This window comes from Balaenoptera acutorostrata, chromosome 18 (assembly GCF_949987535.1).
Source record: "Balaenoptera acutorostrata chromosome 18, mBalAcu1.1, whole genome shotgun sequence".
Taxonomy (NCBI): domain Eukaryota; kingdom Metazoa; phylum Chordata; class Mammalia; order Artiodactyla; family Balaenopteridae; genus Balaenoptera; species Balaenoptera acutorostrata.
The window spans coordinates 56,277,218-56,298,547 of record NC_080081.1 but is presented as its reverse complement, the minus strand read 5'-3'; the positions used below and the strand labels follow the sequence as shown (position 1 = coordinate 56,298,547).

General features: G+C 39.7%; 1 protein-coding gene across 7 annotated transcripts in view; it reads right to left on the bottom strand.

The window, feature by feature from the left end:
• DGKH (diacylglycerol kinase eta) overlaps positions 1-21,330 on the bottom strand; it is a 179,320-nt gene that overhangs the window by 80,340 nt on the left and 77,650 nt on the right. The window lies entirely within an intron of this gene.

The window sequence follows — 21,330 nt, the reverse complement described above, 5'->3', positions numbered from 1 at the left end:
TCTATATCCATCTCTTAAATTATATATGTTCCCTTTATTTCCATTCTTCTTTTTTGGAATGAAGTAATTCACTTTAACAGCTTAAATGTGCCAAACTGCAACGTAGCCATACATCTTATGTATTTTGAGAGCAGAGATACTTCAAAGAGTAAATAGGGATCACTACATCCAAGGGCATAGGTCTTTAATGATGTGTTTGTACCTGAATCAAGCCAAGAGTTTTTTCAAAACATAGCCAACCACACTCCAAACTAGATTTGGTGAATCAAAATCTTATTTTGGGGAGAGACGTGGATAATTTCAGATGTATATAACTGTATATTGGCAAAGCTATACAGGTAATTCTGGTGCACACCCATTTATCAACCACGAAGGGTAACAGAAGCATCCAACTTTCCTATTAGTCAAAGCAGGATCTGGCCTAAAATAATGTAAAGAAAGTGCTCTTAATCTTTATGGGCCCCTATCTCCCTTTTCTGCACCGTTCTGCTCCCAAATTTCCAGTGTCTCATCTGCCCCTAGTAATATTTCTTTGTGTGGGACCCATCTGTAATAGCCTCCCACCTACAGCACCCCACGTGATATAACAGAGGTTACAAAATGGTGATCTCCGAGGATTTTGTGGCCATTTCTGTTGAATCATGAAGTGCTGTGTTGTAAAACAACAAGTTAATATCCATCATATTAGACAGGTTCTTTGCTCATCACAATACAAGCAGCTTAAATCTATTTTCTTCAGCTGGCCACTCCATACACTTAACGGCCCATGGAGGCATCTGAATTTGCAAATCCTATACAAACTCCCATGACTCCGTTGCCTTCTAGGGTCAGTGCTTCCCTATTTTATTACAGTCGCCTCAAGCCCCATCGGTTTTCTCAGGTGACAACTACTGACCTAAAGAGTAATTTTTTCTGAGGTGTTGATACATGATAAAGGTTTATTTTCTCCTAAGGGTGTCTGAATTTTAACAGGAGACTTAATAAAAGTACAAAAGGTCACAACGAATGTATTTCTGGCACCAAGACCAAAGAAAGTGCCACAGGTATTTTCAACAGACGGTGTAATTTAAATCAGATAGTATAATTAAAATAACAGAATTTTAGATTAGGAAGAGACTTTCTCATACTGACGCAATACCATAAACATTATTCATTTTATAGCTGTAAACGCTGTGGAGTCTGAATTAAGTGCTCCCGAAGAAAGAGACTAGGTTCCATGAAATCCTGGAACCCAAATTTCACAATATCTAAAATAATGTGAAATAACTTATAAATATGTAATGGACTAATGGTAAGACTGAGATCAACAGGTAATTCACATACATGTGAGAACCTATTAATCTACAGCTGGAATTTATTTATTTTTTATTTTTTATTTTTAAAGTATTTATTTATTTATTTATGGCTGTGTTGGGTCTTCGTTTCTGTGCGAGGGCTTTCTCTAGTTGCGGCAAGCGGGGGCCACTCTTCATCGCGGTGTGCGGGCCTCTCACTATCGCGGCCTCTCTTGTTGCGGAGCACAGGCTCCAGACGCGCAGGCTCAGCAATTGTGGCTCACGGGCCCAGTTGCTCCGCGGCATGTGGGATCTTCCCAGACCAGGGCTCGAACCCGTGTCCCCTGCATTGGCAGGCAGATTCTCAACCACTGCACCACCAGGGAAGCCCCTACAGCTGGAATTTATAAAGAAATTTTGCTATGCAGGCAGCACACTATGTAAATATCAATAGAATGTTAATTCATATTGCTTGGTAGTTGAACTAAGGTCTTCCCTACTCTCTTTCAGAATGATCTAAAAATCTTTTCATATGTCTGTTTAGAACCATGTTTAGATTTATAAACAAAATCTCCCTTTACTGAGAGTATGTAAAGAGTCAAAAAGGATATCTGAAAATCATTCTACACTTTTGTTTTTGGCTGAGTGATCATCTTCCTAGCTGATGAGTCCTTTCAGCTGAATAACAGCTTACTGATCTTAGTGGGCATTCCTGTAATGTAGAGTAGGACATATCAAACATCCCCATAGGCTCTCATAATAAAGGGGGAGGCATTAGTCATGAACTTGAGGAAGTCTGTCCCAAAGCTGCTTATTTTCCTATCTAAGAAGAAGGTATATATCATCTGGATATGATATTAATTTCAAAAATCAAACTGCAACAATAATTACCTATACATTGATATAAAAATTTGAGAATTCTGTAGCATAGATATGAAATGTTACTCCCTTGGGGCAAGATTCTACGAAAAAATGCAAGTATTGAAAAAATAAATTCTAATGGAAATTTTTTTGTAAGTAGATAAAACATTTATTCTGAAAAATCTACTAATTATAGAAAGGGAAAGACGCCTGGACGAGAGCAGATCATCTTTGCTAGGAGTATGTGTCTTCTTATCTACAAGAACACTTGACTACAGACTTATGGCAAAAAGGCAGTAACTCATTGATTCTTCAATCATCTCTGTAAATTAAGTATGGTGTTAATTTTGTTACAACATATTGAAGAGAAAAAAAAAATCTAGAAGCTCAATGAGTTGTCCACAATTACTTAATCCACTTCCTACATGAGGAGTTTAAAAAGTATTACAGCAAAATTAAAAAAAAAAAAAAGATTATTCCTTCACTGTAAATTACTGAATTGAGTAACTATGGTCAACTCAGTAAATCTCTTTCACAGCTTCTCCATACCTAGGCTTTGTTTGAGAAGAAAGATGGAAAAGAGGTAGAGTTAAAACTGGCAACCATATTTTGAGGGATGCCTACTGAAGAATGAGGGGCCAATACAATGATGTGAAAGATCTGCTTTAAAACACTTCAGATAAAATAGGGAAGAGAGAATAGCTGAAGCAAGTGTGGCAACATCTAGATAATAGTAAGAGCTGGGCAGTGGGCATGTGAGGGTTCATCACAGTTATCCTGAGTCTGTGTATATTTGAAATTTTTCACAATTAAAAAAAAATGTACTGAATGTTTGGGAACCCCAAGCAAAACCCTTCAAGGAACTAAGAAGATGAGGGACGTGGGTATCTTAAATCTCATCTTGCAGGCCATACCCACCAGGACCCAAGCCTCTGACCTCCTACCTCTTTCTCCCACAGCAAACTCAAATTAGATGAGTAACGTGGTTCCCTTTCTCAAATGACCTAAAATGTCCACAGAAGCTAGTGAAGTAAGACTTCTGATTACTGACTGAGATGGGGTGGGATGAAATAAGCTGCAGAGAGCTGTGCAAATTTTACTTCCATATAATTCTGGAGTTTCAGTGACTCTGCTTAAGAATAGTTCTGTAGATCATAAAACTTGACTAAGGAATCATGGCTTCATAACAATGTCATTTTCTGTGCTAATTTGATTTTCCTCAAATATAAATAAAACATAAATTCTGGTACCTGTTTCCATGAAAAAAGGAACCACAGATTTCAATACTATCGGTGCCAATATTCTCAGTATTTCCACAGGATCTCACTTTCTAAACAGCAAAGTTACCCTTTACTTGAATTTAAAAATATAAGGGCTTCCCTGGTGGCGCAGTGGTTGAGAATCTGCCTGCTAATGCAGGGGACACAGGTTCGAGCCCTGGTCTGGGAAGATCCCACATGCCACGGAGCAACTAGGCCTGTGAGCCACAACTACTGAGCCTGCGTGTCTGGAGCCTGTGCTCCGCAACAAGAGAGGCTGCGATAGTGAAAGGCCTGCACACCGCGATGAAGAGTGGCCGCCGCTTGCCACAACTAGAGAAAGCCCTTGCACAGAAACGAAGACCCAACACAGCCAATAATAAATTAATTAATTAATTAATTAAAAAGAACCACTATGTCCATCAAAAAAATAATAAAAAAATAAAAATATAAAATACTCTAAAATCAAAATTTTATTGAAAAGCATTTAATGAAATGTTAACACAATAAAACAGAGACATGTAAGGTGGCACAATCCAAACATTTTTCAAATGAGCAACTCAGCTCAACATTATATAATTTATATAGTCTTAGAATCCTTACAAAAACTGTAAAAGAAAGCAGCCTATTTAACATCTTTATGGGAATATTTTGTCTTTAAGGCTTTGTTTCAGAGTAACGGTCCTAAGAGTCACTTCCCAGAAGCATCTGGCTCACTAGAGAGCCAAAGGTAGAAGGACATAGTGAAATCTTACAGGGTAAAGACGACAGTCCCTCTGAGGTTGTGCTCCTCTCCCTGCTCTCCCTGGAAAAAGAGACATGGCAAAGGCTTCAGGGAGTCTACCAGGAAAGGCTGTAAGTGTTACCTGCTAGACTATGCTACTGTATCGTTTACATAGATAAATTACTCGTACAATGACAAACCACGGTTTCTTTGAAGACTAATAAAGAAAGTTTGGATCCAAGTCAGTATTAAAAGTCTCTTAGAATTCAAATGAACTATAATTATTAATGTTAGTCAATCCCTATTGTATTAGTTTCCTATTGTTGCTATAACAAAGTATTCTCATACAGTTGTAGTAGTCAGAAGTTTAAAATCAAAGGGGTCAAAGGGCTGCATTCCTTCTGGAGACTGTAGGGGAGAAGCTATGTCCTTATTTTTTCAGTTTCTAGAGGCTGCCTGCATTCCTTGGCTTGCGGTGCCTTCCTTGCATCATTCCAACCTTCTGCTGCCACAGTCTCACCTTCTCTGACTCTGATTCCTCTTGCCTCCTTCTTATAAGGACCCCTGTGATTACACTGGGGCTACCCCAGTAATCCAGGATAATCTCATCTCAAGATCCTTAACATAACCACAACCACAAGAGTCCCTTTTGCCATATAAAGGGATGTTCACAGGTTATAGGAATTAGGATGTAAACACCTTTAGGGTTCATTATTCAGCTTACCACACCCACAAAGTAAATATAATACCACACCCACAAAGTAAATATAATAAGGACTTTTGATATTGTAATAATGAACTGGTAAATCAATGACACCTCTACTATATTTTCTTATTATATTCACAATTTTAATTAATATCCATGGATTCAAACAACTTTTCTTCAAAGGAATTAATAATTAAGTTCCTTAAAAATCGGAGGCTCTCATGTTGATAAACAGAATTATTACTCCTGCAGCATCCTACATTTTCAGAGTGCCTTGCTGTCAATATGGTCACATACATTATCTCAGTTAATCATCCATATATATAGCTGGCCTACGTGATAGATAAAAAGAAATTTAACTTGTTTAAAATCACAGACTCGTTAAATAGGAGAGCCAGAGTTTACAGTCAGAACTTCCGGTTTCATATCACAACCTCTTTCCTTGTTAAACCAGACAAGTAGAGCTTGTTTCTCAGCTGCCTTTATGTGCACCATACAACCCTGCTGAAAGTGAAATCTCTTGTGCTATAATTTGACCTATCCAACTCTAAGAAACCAAGTGTCATCAAAACAATTACGTCGACTGAAAACAAAAGGGTTAGGATAAAGGAAGTTTCAGATTAGCAATAACAAAATATTTCCTGTGAATAATTAAGCTACAACTTCATTTAACTATATAATAGTATTTATAACTGAAATATCACTAAAAACATACTTCGCTCACCAAAATTGGTTTAAAAAAAGATCTAAAAATTACTGATCAGCATTCTAAGAGGAGACCAAAATCAAGTAATATTTACACTGCCAATATAAAGCAAGCCTATTTCACAACTACCAAAGGGAATTAAAAGAATTCAGAACTGAAAGCCAGGCCACACAAATCAGCTGTGTAATTCTATGTAGTTTGCTTAGTGTTTGCAAGTTTGCAAGCTCCCCATGAGTCCAACACCCAAGTGTTTGAAAATCAGAGTTGACTAATAACCTGATAACCTTATCTAAGGTCTCCACTTTCACTCTCCACCAAAAGGTGCTATTCTCCCCTTTACAGCACTTTTCTCCACTTAGATAATAACATCTGATTATTTTCTGACTCCATCCACTTCATGTCTGTTGCACAACTGTATTCTAAAAGTCAAACACACACACACACACACACACACACACACAACATAAATAAATAAATAATAATAAATACAAGTCAAACACAAGTGTAGCACAGAGCATATTAATGTCTTAAGCAATGGGCAAAGATAATGGGTTAGATGAGCTATAACATTATGAGGAAAGTGCTGAAGGTTACCTATGGTGATAGTTTAAAAACTTATACTCTCTATTTGAATCCATCCATCAAACTACTCATTCAGTCACTAGAAAATGTAAAGAGTGCCTATTATATACCGAGCAATATTGCAGCCCTGGAAATACTCTGTCCTTTCACTCAAGGAGCTCATGGTACAATGGGGAACACAGATACGTAAACCTAATTTCAATATAGTCAGTTCCTGTCATCTTCCAAACCACCTGGCCTGACTTAAAGATCCTTCAAGATCTAGACCGTTATATGTGCTCTCAGCACCCAGGGTGCAACTAGAATACAGTGAAAGGGCAGCTAACCAAAACTGAAGGATCAGGGAAAGCTTTGCAGGAGATGATACTCAAGCATTTAAGGATGAATGTCAAGTAAGATTTCGGGGGGTTGGGGGGAGGAAGCCAGAGAAGGGGAAAGGAGGAAGGGATATTGCAAATGAAGGGACACACAAACACACAGATGAAGAATCAAGGTAAGGACTGGTATTTTAAGTAGTGTGATATGACAATCACAGGTTGAAGAACAAAGAGAAACCAGAGAGGTAGTTACGAAAAACCTTTTAACCACACTCAGGAGTCTGGATTTGATCTTCAAAGTGACAGAGAAGTACGAAAGGGCTGTAAGCAGGAAAGAGACACAAAATACTTTATTTTAGAAAGATAACTCTGGCAGCAATGGAGTGGGTCAGCTGGGTGGTCAAGAGACAGGGGAGAAGACTCTTATGAAACTGTGGGAAAGGCAAGACAGGACAAGAGTTCAGGGTGGCGATGGGGCTGCTGTGGATAGAAGCAGTCTATGAAGACTGGAGCCAACAGCAGGGATGATTAAGGGTTTAATAGCTTTTTCAGAGGCAGCATTAATGGGCCTTGGTGACTGGCTGTGAAGAGAGATAATGAGGGAGCAGTTTAGATGACTCCAGGTTTCACATTTGGAATGAAAATCAGTTTAAAGCCCAAAATTCTATTTATGGAGTAATTATAACAGGCCAGGACCTGTGTGTGCTAAAATATATCATATCATATCATGTATCATATATTATTTCATATATCATTTCATATATCATAGCATACCATATCACATCATATATCCTATCGTACCATATCAAATTTCATCCACACAACTCAAAAAGTAGCATCCATTTTACATTTGAGGAACCTAAGGCTCAGAGAGGTTTGTAACTTGCCCAAGGTCACAAAGCACACGTAGAATTTGAAACTAAATTCTGTCTGCTTTCCTAGCCATCTACTAGAGAATGAAAGAATAGCAAAGAATTTACTGGCATTATCCTAAAAGGACAGACAGAACAGGCTGTACAAGCTACTCACTTTTTCTCCCCTTAAAAGATAATCAGGGATATTACAGTTATATCTCAATCCTATATATACTTGTACATTCTTTAAAGATGAACAAGAAAAGGTACTGGTAAAATAATAATAATAATAATAAATTTAATTTGCTAATATAGACAGGTCTCTGCAAACCAGACACCTTTGGAGAACAAAATTTTGACAAGATTAGATAATCATATGTAGCACTGTATTTGAAGTATTACATTGTCCATGGGAAACTGAAAGGTTTTTCCGTTTGTTCACTATTAATTGTAATAACAAGGAGCACAGTGATTTCAGAAATTCTTTACGGAGGCTGTAACACACACTTCCCCTGTAAACTAGCAGTGGCTGTGCGTTAATGGACACAGTAAAAGTTTTACCGCTCATCTAATATTTTTCGGCTGCACCAGCAGCTGGAATGACGCATTGGCCCCATTCCCTTGGCACCGCTCCTTTGGTTTGTAACCACACATTGCTTTGTACAGAACACATATGCAATGGGAATTGTCAAAACAAAATAATTATCTTGTTTGTACTAGTCACCACAACACTAAAACATGTCTAAAATCTAAAATTTCCATTACACCATAATCATACTTAAGGAATAGGGAAGATGTTTGAATATGCTAGAAATGTAAAAAGAGCCAGGAAAATGATACTTAAAAAAGTACTTTAAATCGTTTTAATAGTCTTTAAAGCATCTCCATCAATCGCCTCCTAGACATCACCAGGATATCTTACCATCATTTTAAATTCTCAGTGTCCGATTCACAATGTCTTCTTTTCACACCCCACAGACCTGCTTGTATTCTTGTTTTCTACCCTTAATTAAAGGCATCATTTACGTACCAACCCCCGCAAATTCAACAACCCTGCGTTAGTTTCCTCCTCTCCCTTCTCCCTTCCCTTTGGCCATAGTTCTCCTGATTTTCCCAAAACATCTCTCATCCATCCCTTCCTTCCCTCCTATTACAGGTGGTCTGATATGTACCTTATCATGGTTTCCTTGACACTGCAGCAGTGTCCAACTTGGGCTTCCTACTAAATCCATCACTCTTGTCAAATGCATCTGCTAGGAAGCTGTCAGAAAGGGCTCCCATGTAGCATCTAAAGTTTTTTTGAATAAGTAATTTGTGATACAAAAAATATTTCAAAATATATTTAGAAGGAAAAGTACCTCTCCCTTTTCGAGCCTGTCCCCAGCTACCAAGTTTCCTTGCTGAAGGCAAATATCTGTAAGCTTCTGTGTACCCCTCCAGAGACATTCTTTGCATTTACAACAAATATGTGGTCTTTTGAGGTTTAAATGCATGCGTGTGTGCACACACACAGAGTGACATTTTATACATGCATGCTGTTTCACATCTGGCTTTCCCCACTGAATAAAACTTGGAGTTTGGTGTGTATTGTTACATAGAGAGCTGATTCATTCTTTTTCATGGTTGCATAACATTCTACAGTGTGATATATTTCATCATTCATTTCAACCAGTCTCTAATTTGCACATTTGGATTGTTTCCAATCTTTCCCTATTACAATGTGCAATAAATATCCTTGTACATATGTCTTTGCACACATAATTGGTACATTTCATCACCTCTGCTAATTCTGGATGATGTGGGCAGTAAAGGTATTGATGAATCTAAAAGACTTGAAAAAACTTTCTTTACAGTCTACCCCATAAAGTATGTATCTTGATCATATTGTGTTAAGGCCCAAGTTAAAATTTTTTTCAGTAGTCATTTTGAGTAGTCACGTCAGTACTTGCTGGTGGGCATGCTCTACCCATCCTGAAAAGGCACATGCAACCTAGAACACTGTCACAGGAACAACACTTTACCTGTACGAAAACAGAACAAAACAAAACAAAACACTCTGAATTTTTACAAAGGTCTCCAAAGGGAGAAGAATTTGCTGCTTTGTCCTGACAGCCTTTCTTACATTATGAGCCTAACAAATAGGGAAGTTCTAATTGAGCAACTATGAAAAATTAATTATTGTTGGCATCTTTTACTGATGGAATTATAAAAGAGAAAATGGCCATTTGTGCAGAAACCAGACCACAGAGGCCAAACATTCAACACTTATAAACATGACATCTGTAGAACATACATCCATACAACGCATAGAATACTGTGACTCTTCCCACTTGAAATATTAGTGGCAGGCCTATATGACTTCTGGTTACTACCCCAGTGACTACCCACCAGCAGACATTCATACTATATAGGGTTGTGCTAGATTATTACAAAGCATTAGTGAAGTGTGTAAAAGCATCCCATTTGCAGGCACAAGATATACTACCAACTGATCCAGACAGACCATGTCATTAGGTGATGTCCGGTGTCTGGATCAATGGAAGACATAACTCAATCTTACTGGAAGGGGCCTAATTAAGCGCTGATGTCAAGGGCCAGGTTATCCTATGGCCACACCCTCTACTCTAAGATACCAGCTCTGTTTATAGCTTCTTGATAATAATCTGTTTCTCTCCAAGATTTAAAGACCATCTTCTGCCTTGAATCCCATAGTGGGGGGCAGCTTACAAGAAACTTCTGAAAGTATCCTAAGACAGCTGTCCGATCTTTCATAAACTCTGATCAGCTAACACAGCCTGAGTGTCAGGACTGTCCAAAAGCCTTCAGATCTGCTACCAGCAAGTCTCATCCTGTGACAACGAGCAAAAATAAAAAGGAAAAATATCTCCAACCGGATAGCAATCCACCTGCATGCTGTCAATAGGAAGGTCTTGCTTCTGATGCCCCTTGTCTGTTGCTGACTAGATTGTAACTTGTCTTCCAGGAGTAAAAACCTACCTTTGCCTGCACGCATTGAGATTTGATCTTGGCAAAGTTTAAACTGGGTCCATAGAAACGTTTAAGGCAGAAACTACTGAACTGAAAAATCTCTCCTTTAAACACTTTTTTGTTGGAAATTAAATTCTTTCCAGAGGCCTGTCACAATGCAGAGGGCAATCAAAACTGCTAATCCTGGGCTTCCCTGGTGGCTCAGTGGTTGAGAATCTGCCTGCCAATGCAGGGGACACGGGTTCGAGCCCTGGTCTGGGAAGATCCCACATGCCGCGGAGCAACTAGGCCCGTGAGCCACAATTACTGAGCCTGCGTGTCTGGAGCCTGTGCTCCGCAACAAGAGAGGCCGCAATAGTGAGAGGCCCACGCACTGCGATGAAGAGTGGCCCCCACTCGCCGCAACTAGAGAAAGCCCTCACACAGAAACGAAGACCCAACACAGCCAATAAATAAATAAATAAAATTTAAAAACAAAACAAAACAAAACAAAACAAAAAATCTGCTAATCCTCTCTCTTCCGTTAAAGATAATTCACCTAATGACTATCACCAAAATTGACCTTGGGTGGCAAGCAAGCAAGCACTCTAATCATTGCTAGCTGGTACACTGGTCTACACACCCTTCTTTCCACTTACTTGTAAGGTAATGAGGATTCACTAGGAGTAGCCGGACTGGACTAAATCTTATTTAAAATGTTGATTACTGCTATTGCACTCCTAAAATTCCAATATGTTATTCATCCTCATGGAAAAATCACAGGCTTTCAATATTAATTATCTTACTTGTTAACTACATAAATTTACAAAATTATGTTCTCTGAATCCCACCTCTTCATCTATTGAAGGGAAGGAAGAATAACTACTTCATGGGCTTAATGAGATAATGAAGTGAGACATAAACTAAAAATTACCTGCTATGTGCTCATTACTCCTTATTGCGGGTTACAGGACAGACCAAAGAGGTTTTGGAAATGAATAATCATTTATTTTTCTTATCTATATTATAAACACCTTACATTTTTAAAACATGTAGAATAATAGGCTTTCCTTAGTACTGTTTTAATATTTCATTAACATTCAAGGAGAACTTAAAACTATTTTAATATTAAAAAAAAAATAAGTGGTTGTTTTAAATTGTCTAATGGAGCCAAAATCTGAAAAGTGTAATGATGTATTCTCATTTTTAGAGCACTTCATGACAGATGCAAGGCCAAATTCTGAAGCCATCAATAAGACCAGGTGTGATGAACAAAGCACCCCTTTTTGTGTGCACATCATTTGGGTTTTGTCAGGGTGATTCAAGACTGCAGGAGGCTTGGATCACTCATAAGGCACCAGATGGCAAACATCTCTGGAATTTTCTGGAGCGTTTGAGCACCACCACGGCTCTTCACTATTCCCAGTTTCTTAACAGGGCACCAAGGATTCTGACTTCCTGGGAGATCTGGAACATCAGACTCCTTAGAAAACAGGACTCTACCCTGCTGGTCAGTATAGAACTTCCAAGATACTAAAATTCTTCAGGATTCTGCTGTTTCAGTCAGAGGCCACAGGATAACAGGATATCTTTAGCTGATATCCAGACATTGATGATGGTTTTGTTTTAATTTTTATTACTAGTAGTTTATTTTCCCATGTTAGGCCTCTATTCCGGGTACCTCTGTGAGACAGGATATGATCTCTTACAGGGTCTGAGGTTCCCTTCTGTACCACAAACGGGGATCAGAAATCAGACCAAGCCTAAATGAGTATGGAACTAAGGAGGCTTCAACTAAGAGGCTTCAGCTACGTTAAGACCACAGTGAAGTCCAAGCAAATCCCACAGCCCTTCTCCAAAAGGGGCATGGGGAAGCAGCAAGGCTGGCAGCGTGAAGAGCTCTCCTGTGGAAGTCTGCACAGCTTCGAAGCCTCTGTACCACTGGATGGCTGGTCGGCCTGGGGCTGCTCTTTTGAAACTTGAGCAACCCTTGCCCATCTTCACGCAGAATCTCTCAAAAGAGAAAATGGATCTAGAAGTTATGTCCGCGTAGCTACAGCTGCTGTCTCCAAGATCATGGTGCGAGTGATAGCATCAGCTCAGGACCATCTAGCTGGAACCTGGGAAAGGCCTAGTATGTGGAACATATCAGTGAAATGCAGGTTTACAACTAGCCCAAGAACAGGAGGCTGTGCAGCATGTGGCCATTCACTGGGAGCCTCAATACGGCAGGGGCACTGTGGAGGTCAGCCTTCCATGATACAGGCCTGACCTTTCATCTGGGTGGACGTCTTCCACTGGCCATCCCCAAGGTGCCTGAGGCTAAGGCTTCCCAGGGAACCAGCTTCATAAAACACTGGTGTTTAGGGTCAGGAATAAGCAGTTCTATCTACATGGTTACCATATTTTGGTGGCAGAAATACTGACACCGGGTATGTGTTTGTGGAGAAAAGCAGATGAAGCAGTCCAGAGGATTTTGTCTGTGGAATCCTGAATGGTCGAAGAGTTTGCGCAATCTCTTCTCTTTCCTATAACTTGGGTCCCTGTGATGACACAGTTTCTAGTCTTAGTTGGGAGGCAGTTCATTGTTTTTTGTATCCCAAGAATCCTATTCTAAGGCCACATACTTTAAAGACAGGGACCTATTCCTGGAGGCTTTTACACTTTTTCAAAATATGGTACTCAGTGGCCAATTCCTTTTAGTCACCACTGTATATCCAGAATCTAGCACAGTGTCTGATATATACAGCAAGCTTTTGATAACTATTTGCTAATGAATGAATGAATGTCTAAGGGCAGTTCTGGAAGTGGAGGACCAGGTGGGGAGTGGGCTTCTGTGCAATAGCCTAGGGGAATAGGAAAGGTACGGAGGCAGCAGGTGCAGGTTACTGACCAGGAGCGCCATGCTCTCCCTGAGTCATGGATCTTCAGCAAGGCCAGGACAGGGTAAGCGGCAAGTGGTAATGCCAAGCACGGCTACTTAACATGGTACCCTGTCTGGACCTCCAGGGACACAGTTCTCTCGATGATGAGCCCTCTTTCCCAACATTTTGATGGTGTCTATTTATACCGTCATTCATCAGAGGGTCTGTCTGATGAAACTGATCTGGAGACCCATGGTCTGATTATGCAACCAAGCCCAGGTTCCCAGAGCTCCTGAGCTGCCAGAATACTCAAGGACATGCTCACTGGTTCTTGCCTTACTTTAGAAAGTCCATTTGAAAGATGTATGGAAGGTTACTAGTGATGGTGGAGACCTCAGTTAATGTATTTGAAAGGTTCATGGAAGAGTACTAATGAAGGTGAAGACAAAGGCACAGTTCTCCCACCCACATCTTATTTCCACCCCAAGATTTTAGTCTAGCTACAAAAGGACCAACGTTTTCTTACCTCCTAAGACTTTGGCCTAAGGAAGCTCACGATAATGTAAGAAGTATTTCTCTGGGTTATACTCTTGGAAAAGATCTACATCACTCAATGAAAAGATAAACATGATACTCCCACAGAAACAATGATAAGACATTTCATTTCTAAAAGCCTGGTGTCGAAGTTATAGAAAAACAAATACAAATTTCAAACTTAACGTATAAATTATCAGATTCATAGTATAAAGTCTAACCTAAACTGTATATAAGTCAACTTTAAAAAGGAAAAACAATAACCCCTCAAACTGCGTTAATGTGGTATCACTTGAGAGTGCAATACAATATTTTAACCAACATAGACATTAAAAAATATCAGGTTTGCTACCATCTGGCATCTAATAATTATGTGGAAATACTGCAATGGTTAATCATAGGCAAGAATCATGTTTGTAAGACTTATTGTTGGTATAAAAATAATCTGAGTCATGATGTGTAGATTTCAAACAAGGATACACATGTTTATGGGTATATTATAATACTACACCACGGGGGAAAATTAGGAAACTGTGCTCTCTAGGCTAAAACTTGAAATAACACCTTTCTCTCAAAGAAAAATTAGAGTTTACAAATATCATTCATTCCTTCAACAAGACACATTCTTTCATTCATTTAACAAATATTTATTGTCTTTCCACTCTATGCCTGGCCCTGTGTTAGCCTTGGGGATTCAGTGGTGAAGAAGACAGTCTTTGTGCCTCAGGAAATTTCAGTCTCCACCATCTTCTCTCCCACATTCACACACCATGCAACATTCTCTCCAACAGCATTCTTGAAGGAAGGTCCCTTAGCTCCTGCTGTGTCCTATAATAAGACAGAGTGTGGAAAATGTCCAGCATGGAGTCGAGCAAGCTCTACATCCACTGCTCCTTGCCTACTCCCAACAAACGCCAAGAGCTGACAGCCCCGAATTCTGTACTAGCTGCACATAGCTATCAGTCATCCAACCTTGAGAAAGTCATTTCAGCCCCTTGAACCTGAGTCTGCTCTGAGGACTGTCTTCTTGGAAGCCACTTTCCGATCACAGGGAATGAGATGACTAGAGATTTCTAATAATGGGCAGAGCCATTACCTCACAAGAGGCCTATTCTATCAGATGACACAGTTATAAAGTTCTCTTTTGTGTAGAGCTGAAACTGTCCCTCTGTGAATTCAACCATGGATCTTTGTCCTGTACGCCAAACCTGTCTACTGCTTCTTATCTATAATAATCTCTCAAATATTGAAAAGATGTCACATCTTCCCAAGTCTTTAAAATAAAAAGTGCCCTTTAATGTCAATCAATCCCATTTTCTGGACCTTTTTAAATAATATTAGTTACCTGCCTCTGTGAGGTCTTTATCAACCTTTCTATTTAACATGTAGTGTCCACAATAAAATACAGTGCTCTAAATTTGTAGTACAACCAGCAAGTGCTTGCGATACATCTAGTAACACAACATAAGACTCTATAATTGGGCTTCCCTGGTGGCACAGTGGTTAAGAATCTGCCTGCCAAAGCAGGAGACACGGGTTCGAGCCCTGGTCCGGGAAGATCCCACATGCCGAGGACCAACTAAGCCTGTACGCCACAACTACTGAGCCTGCGCTCTACAGCCCATGAGCCACGACTACTGAGCCCACGTGCTACAACTACTGAAGCCCGCGCGCCTAGAGCCCGTGCTCCACAACAAGAGAAGCCACCACAGTGAGAAGACTGTGCACCACAACGAAGAGTAGCCTCTGCTCGGTGCAACTAGAGAAAGCCCACGCACAGCAACGAAGACCCAATGCGGCCAAAAAAAAAAAAAAAGACTCTATGATTGACTTGGAGGAGAAAAGACAACTGAACGTGTAAAAAACAACCACAGGAATACTATCTGAATCATACTCATTTACAACTCCACAATAAAGAGGCAGGATAGCAGAGTAGTCAAGAGTACAGATTGAGGCCATATAACCCAGATGGGTTCAGAGTCTAGCTCTTTATATGTATTGGATGTTAACCTCTCTGTTTTCAGATTTCTCCCCTATAAAATGGGAAGCATAATAGAACCTACCTTATAAGACTGATATAAAAAAGTGAATGAGTGATCAGATATAAAGCAGTTATAAGAGGTACACAGTAGACTACATATTATCAAATAAAATAGGCAACTTATTTATCTAAGTGATTATATATTAACATGTTTATCTAAATGCCTGTTTTGCAATGTGCATTCACAAATGATATAAAAAGAAAATAACTTTTCATTACTTCCATGTATCTAAACATTGAGTTATTAATGGATAAAAGTAAATTGACACTTCCTTAGGTTCAAAGGATGTGATATCTCTCTTAAGAGAGAAGATGAAGTGAATTATATTAACAGAGAGGAAGCTAAGAGGAAAACAGAATAAACAGAAAGTAAACATGAAAGAAACAAGTTCTTAAGAACATTTTCCCCTTCCATGAAAACACAGTCTGCTCATTTCAACTATACTATGAATGCATAATTTTCAGCGCTTTATGTGCAGTAAGAGTGTTCTCTTTATTGGTTTGTTTTTATGTCTACTTTTAAAAACCTCGTCAGAAGAGTCATCATCTAATGCTAATCAACTTTCTGTCATGTCTATGGTGGCAAGTGACCCCTGAACTAAAATGACTCTGTTTCAGTGCTCATTTAGTTCTAAAAATAAGTGCTGCCACATGGCATCTGTTTCCATACAACTAAGCCAGCGTGGATATGAAGTAACCATGGGACTTCAAACACACTTGTAGATCACTCACTAACAATGCTAAGTGTGGTTAAATAAACAAAATAAATTACCTCTGTATTTCTTTCTAGTTCAAAAAAAAAAAAAAGCTTTCTTTACAAACCTTCTAAGAAGTTTTACCAATGTCGATACAATTTCTTTAAAAATGATGACTCATTTATTTAAGGTTTAGCCCAAACTTCATTAAAATTTAAAGAACACAGTCATTTGAACAGTACACTTTGAAAGCCTAATGTATACCACGTCATTGTGATGGCTTTCAAATCATTAAAAAGCTCTTCTTTAGCAAATAACATTTACCTAACAAGGAACAACTGTATTCCATTTGTTACAGAATGGTTGCTTTTCCCAACAGTACTTATTAATATTAGATAAAAGTGGAAATAAATCTTCACTACACCTCTGAGAAACAGGCAGCATGGAATGTTTTCTCAAGATAAAGTTCATCCATATTCTCTTTCAAAATTCCCAAACTTTTAAAAGTTGGCAATACTGTCACTTGTGAAGGGAAGCAAGGGATAATAAGTGTGTGATATCAGTTGCCACCAACATGTATCAAACTGTACGTGGTCATCACTGTGCTAGGTATTTTGGTGCATTATCACATTTCATTTAATCCTCATAACCTATGAGGCAGATACCATTATTACCCTCAATTAAAGTTAAGGACACTGAGATTTATAGCAGTTAACTAATTTGTCTAGGGTCACCTAACTAGACACGGCCGAGACACGACCCAAACCCCGGCTGTTTGACTTCAGTCTTAAGCTCTGCAATTGGAAAAATAAAAAAAAGCTGGGGATAGACATGCCATGATTAGTGAGAAAGAGACAAAGAGAGCAGTGGATGTGAGAAGAAAGAGAACAGAGGTAAAGACCATCCAGACGGAAAGAATACTGTGCAATAGGAAAGAGCCCTGAGTTAAACATCAGGAGATCTGCAATCCCTTCTCCGGGCGGCACCAGTATGACCAAAGGGAAATCAATTGTCTCTAGTTTAATATAAGAAGAGCACATTCACATACAGCACAGAGGTATGTTAAAGATAAAAAGGTTAAAGTGAAAATAAAACTCCAAAACACCGTGCAAATATCAATAAAATAAAAAAGAAAACAATTAAAAATGGACAAAAAAATTAAGAATGTTTCACTGATTCCACAGTCATAGAAAATGTCATGGTAGAATTTAAACTACAAATAAATTAATTGTGAAGATTAACCTAAACACTCATAAAATGCCAATAAGGCTGTTTGGAACTGTTCTTTTCTGTTCCCTGATCATATCACTGACACCTAACGTCACAGAAAATGCATTCAATGTTAGTAGGTTTTGTTGTTGTTGCCTACTGCAGAAGACACTTGTAAAACCAGAAATTCAAACTTAGGTCAAAATTAGCCCAATGTAGGGTAATTAAAAAGTATATATGTATGTGCACGTGCATGTGTGTGTATTTAATTTATCATATCTATCTATTTCAACATTGTGAGACCTGGAGCAGAGGAATCCAGCTATTCTGTGAAACCAACAGAAACTGTGAGATAATAAATAGGCATTGTTTTACGCCACTAAGTTTGTGGTAATCTGTTACGAAACAACAGAAAACTAATACAATACCTGAGGCAATTTAGACAACCCAAAAAACAAGACAATTATTAACTCCAGGGATGGAAGCATAGGCCTGTTTAAAAGTAATCATCGTGTAGGTAGGTCTTAACCATGTCTGCAGATCCTTTGACACCACCCTCAAGATGTCTGTGTCTCCTCCTCTGGAAGCTCAGTCAGTCTCAGTGCTTGCTCATAACCACAGAATGACTTCCCCAGCTAAGTCAGTTTCTGCCCTGCTCTCTAGAACACTCCCTGTAGAACCCATTTTACTAGAGTTTAACATTAGGTTTTTGGGTAAAGCACAGCTTTTCCACTTTCCATTTACTAATTATAGATTTTCCATTTACTATCGTCCCTTGTCAGTATATCATCCTTAGGGACTTCAAGGCAAAGAGTAGTGGCTGTAATGAGGCAGAATTCGGCTGTCGCTGGATTCCCCAGCCGTAACACCACCAAACTACACCATTAACCTCTGACACGAACTGGCCAAAATAACACCACGAGTAGCAGTCACTGGAACCCAGGAAGGTGGAACATTTAAATATTTAAAGATAGGGAGGATCGTCAATTACTGGTTGAAAACATACCTCTTATTCCATTTTATACCCTGGAAAGTTCTACCAAATTGATTTGCTATAAAACTCTAAGCAATCTGCCTAACATTTTAGTCTCACATTTCTCGTCCAACAAACTTCAGAAACGACATTTGGTTGAGTGAAACGTTGGAAATTTCTTGAAAATATTTCAACGAAAAAGTCTTCTCATGCCCAAAATGAACTTTCATCTTATTAATTAAAATCAACAAATACTTATGGATAAGGTACTATGAGATAAAAATGTATGACAGTGTCCCTATCCTCAAGGAGGTTATAAGAAACATAAGTACTTAGCTAAACACAAGGTGGAATACAGTAAGTTCTATGAGAAGGTACAAAAGGAGAGACTGCATGCAGCTGGAGGTCCAAGAAAGAGCTGTACGAAGGATCTGAATAACCTCTCCCAAATCTTAAATTTCGGAACCCTCACTCAGACTAAACTCTAGATCCTTGTCGGGGAGAACCCCTTATCCACAACCCCACCTCAAGTCTCCACAGAGGGGAGAAAACTATTGCTCACCTCCCAGGGAAGACAAGTGGTTAATCTGATAGGTTAATCGCCCTACCCGACCTTCACCTGGGAGGAAGGAAGAATAAGCAACATTTTGCCCTTCAGCCTCCAAAAACTTATCAGAAGCTCTGTATTTAGTGGTTATTGGATCCTGTTCAGCCATTAATAAGGTCATCCCGTATTCCTTATGCTCCATTCTCAAAAACTGAGAACTCAGAGGGGGAAGATGGATCAGTTACTGATCCCTCAAACATTCAACAATCCCTTTTTTTTTTAAATTTTTTTTTTTATTCTATTTTTGGCTGTGTTGGGTCCTCGCTTCTGCACGAGGGCTCCCTCCAGTTGCAGCAAGCAGGGGCCACTCTTCATCGCGATGCGCGGGCCTCTCACTATCGCGGCCTCTCCTATTGCAGAGCACCTGCTCCAGACGCGCAGGCTCAGTAGTTGTGGCCCACGGGCCCAGCTGCTCCGCGGCATGTGGGATCTTCCCAGACCAGGGCTCGAACCCGTGTCCCCTTCATTGGCAGGCAGATTCTCAACCACTGCGCCACCAGCGAAGCCCCAACAATCCCTTTTCATCTTTCTGTCCAGTATGCCCTATAAATCATCAATCCTGGGCCAATTTAGTTGTTTTTCTTTACTCCTACCTTTAAGAAAATGCTATAGGCCCAGGAATTAAGAACATTACTTATCTCCAATCTCTGGTGGACACTATTTACTACCTAGTAATCTTCTACTGGTCCCTGTTCAGTTTCGATTCTTATTTTCTATAGAAGCTCCTCCAAACCCTCCTAAAGTCTTATTCATAGCATATGACCTAATCTTCAATTTTACTGAGAAAACAGTAGTGTTTGTGTTTGAAATATATGAACTTCCTGCCCACACCTACTTCCATAAACTTTCTGTCTCCTATTCAAGGCTAATCTCTTAACCTGTGCTCTGCGTCCCACCCCCTGCAGTTTACTCAGCAATCATGCTCCAACGATTATTCCCTTTCTCTCCTGCAGCTTCAGCTTTTGATTCTAACAACTCTTTCCTCTCTTCATATAGACACACTCAAAACTCATTTTAAAAACAAAGCAAAAGATCCACAACAACAACAAAACCAGAACTGCCTCTTCAGGCCTGAACATTCTTGTTGCTATATGTCTGCTCCTTCTTTTAACTGCCAAGCTTGTAGGACAAGGAGTCCGTGCTGGCTCTCTCTGCCTTTCCACTTAGCATTTGCCATGCATTTGCTACTGCATGCCACCCTCCACTGCAACTACTCACATCAGTGTGACCAAATGACCTCCTGATTCACAAATTCAACAGACACTTTTCCTTTCTTCTTTGACTTGACCTCTCTACAGCATTTGATGTTTAACAACTTCCGTCTTGAAACTCCCTTCCACTGGCTTTTTATAAATCATTGCCTCCTGATGTTCCTTCTATACTTCAGAATGCTCTCTCTCGGTCTTTATTGGTCAAACCTTACATTTTAACTTTTTCCCAGGATTCTATTCTTGGCTGTCCTCTCTCTTCTCAAACTCAACTGTCCCTGGGGAGGGGGAGGGGGAGGAATATTCACAGCATGAATTATCTCACATGTCCATAAATCAATAAGACTAAATCTGAACTCATTTGCTTCTTCTCCATCCCCCACCCTTACCAGTGCTTACCTCCATCATGGCACTGCTCTGTATTTGTTTATCTGTCTGTCCTCCCTGCCCTGGCATGCCTAGGGGATGAACATAACACACTGCTGTCCATAGTGGAAGCTTCCTAGGGCAGGGGCTAGGAGTGTGGAAGTGGTCGGCAACCCAGCAAGAACAATGCACCTGAGAGGACCTAAGGAAAATGTAGCTATAAAAGTATCCCAGGGACCTCCCTAGTGGCTCACGGGATAAGACTCCACGCTCCCAAAGCAGGGGGCCTGGGTTCGATCCCTGGTCAGGGAACTAGATCCCACATGCATGCTGCAACTAAGAGTTCGCATTGCCACAACTAAGGAGCCCGTGTGCTGCAACTAAGGAGCTGGCGAGCCGCAGCTAAGGAGCCCGGGGGCCGCAACTAAGGAGCCCACCTGCTGCAACGAAGACCTGGTGCAACCAAATAAATAAATAAATATTTAAATATTTTTTTAAGAAAAAGAATCCCAGATGAACTTCACTGAACTACACCATGAATATCTTGAGGGAAGTGATATATATATATTTTTTTTTCATCTCT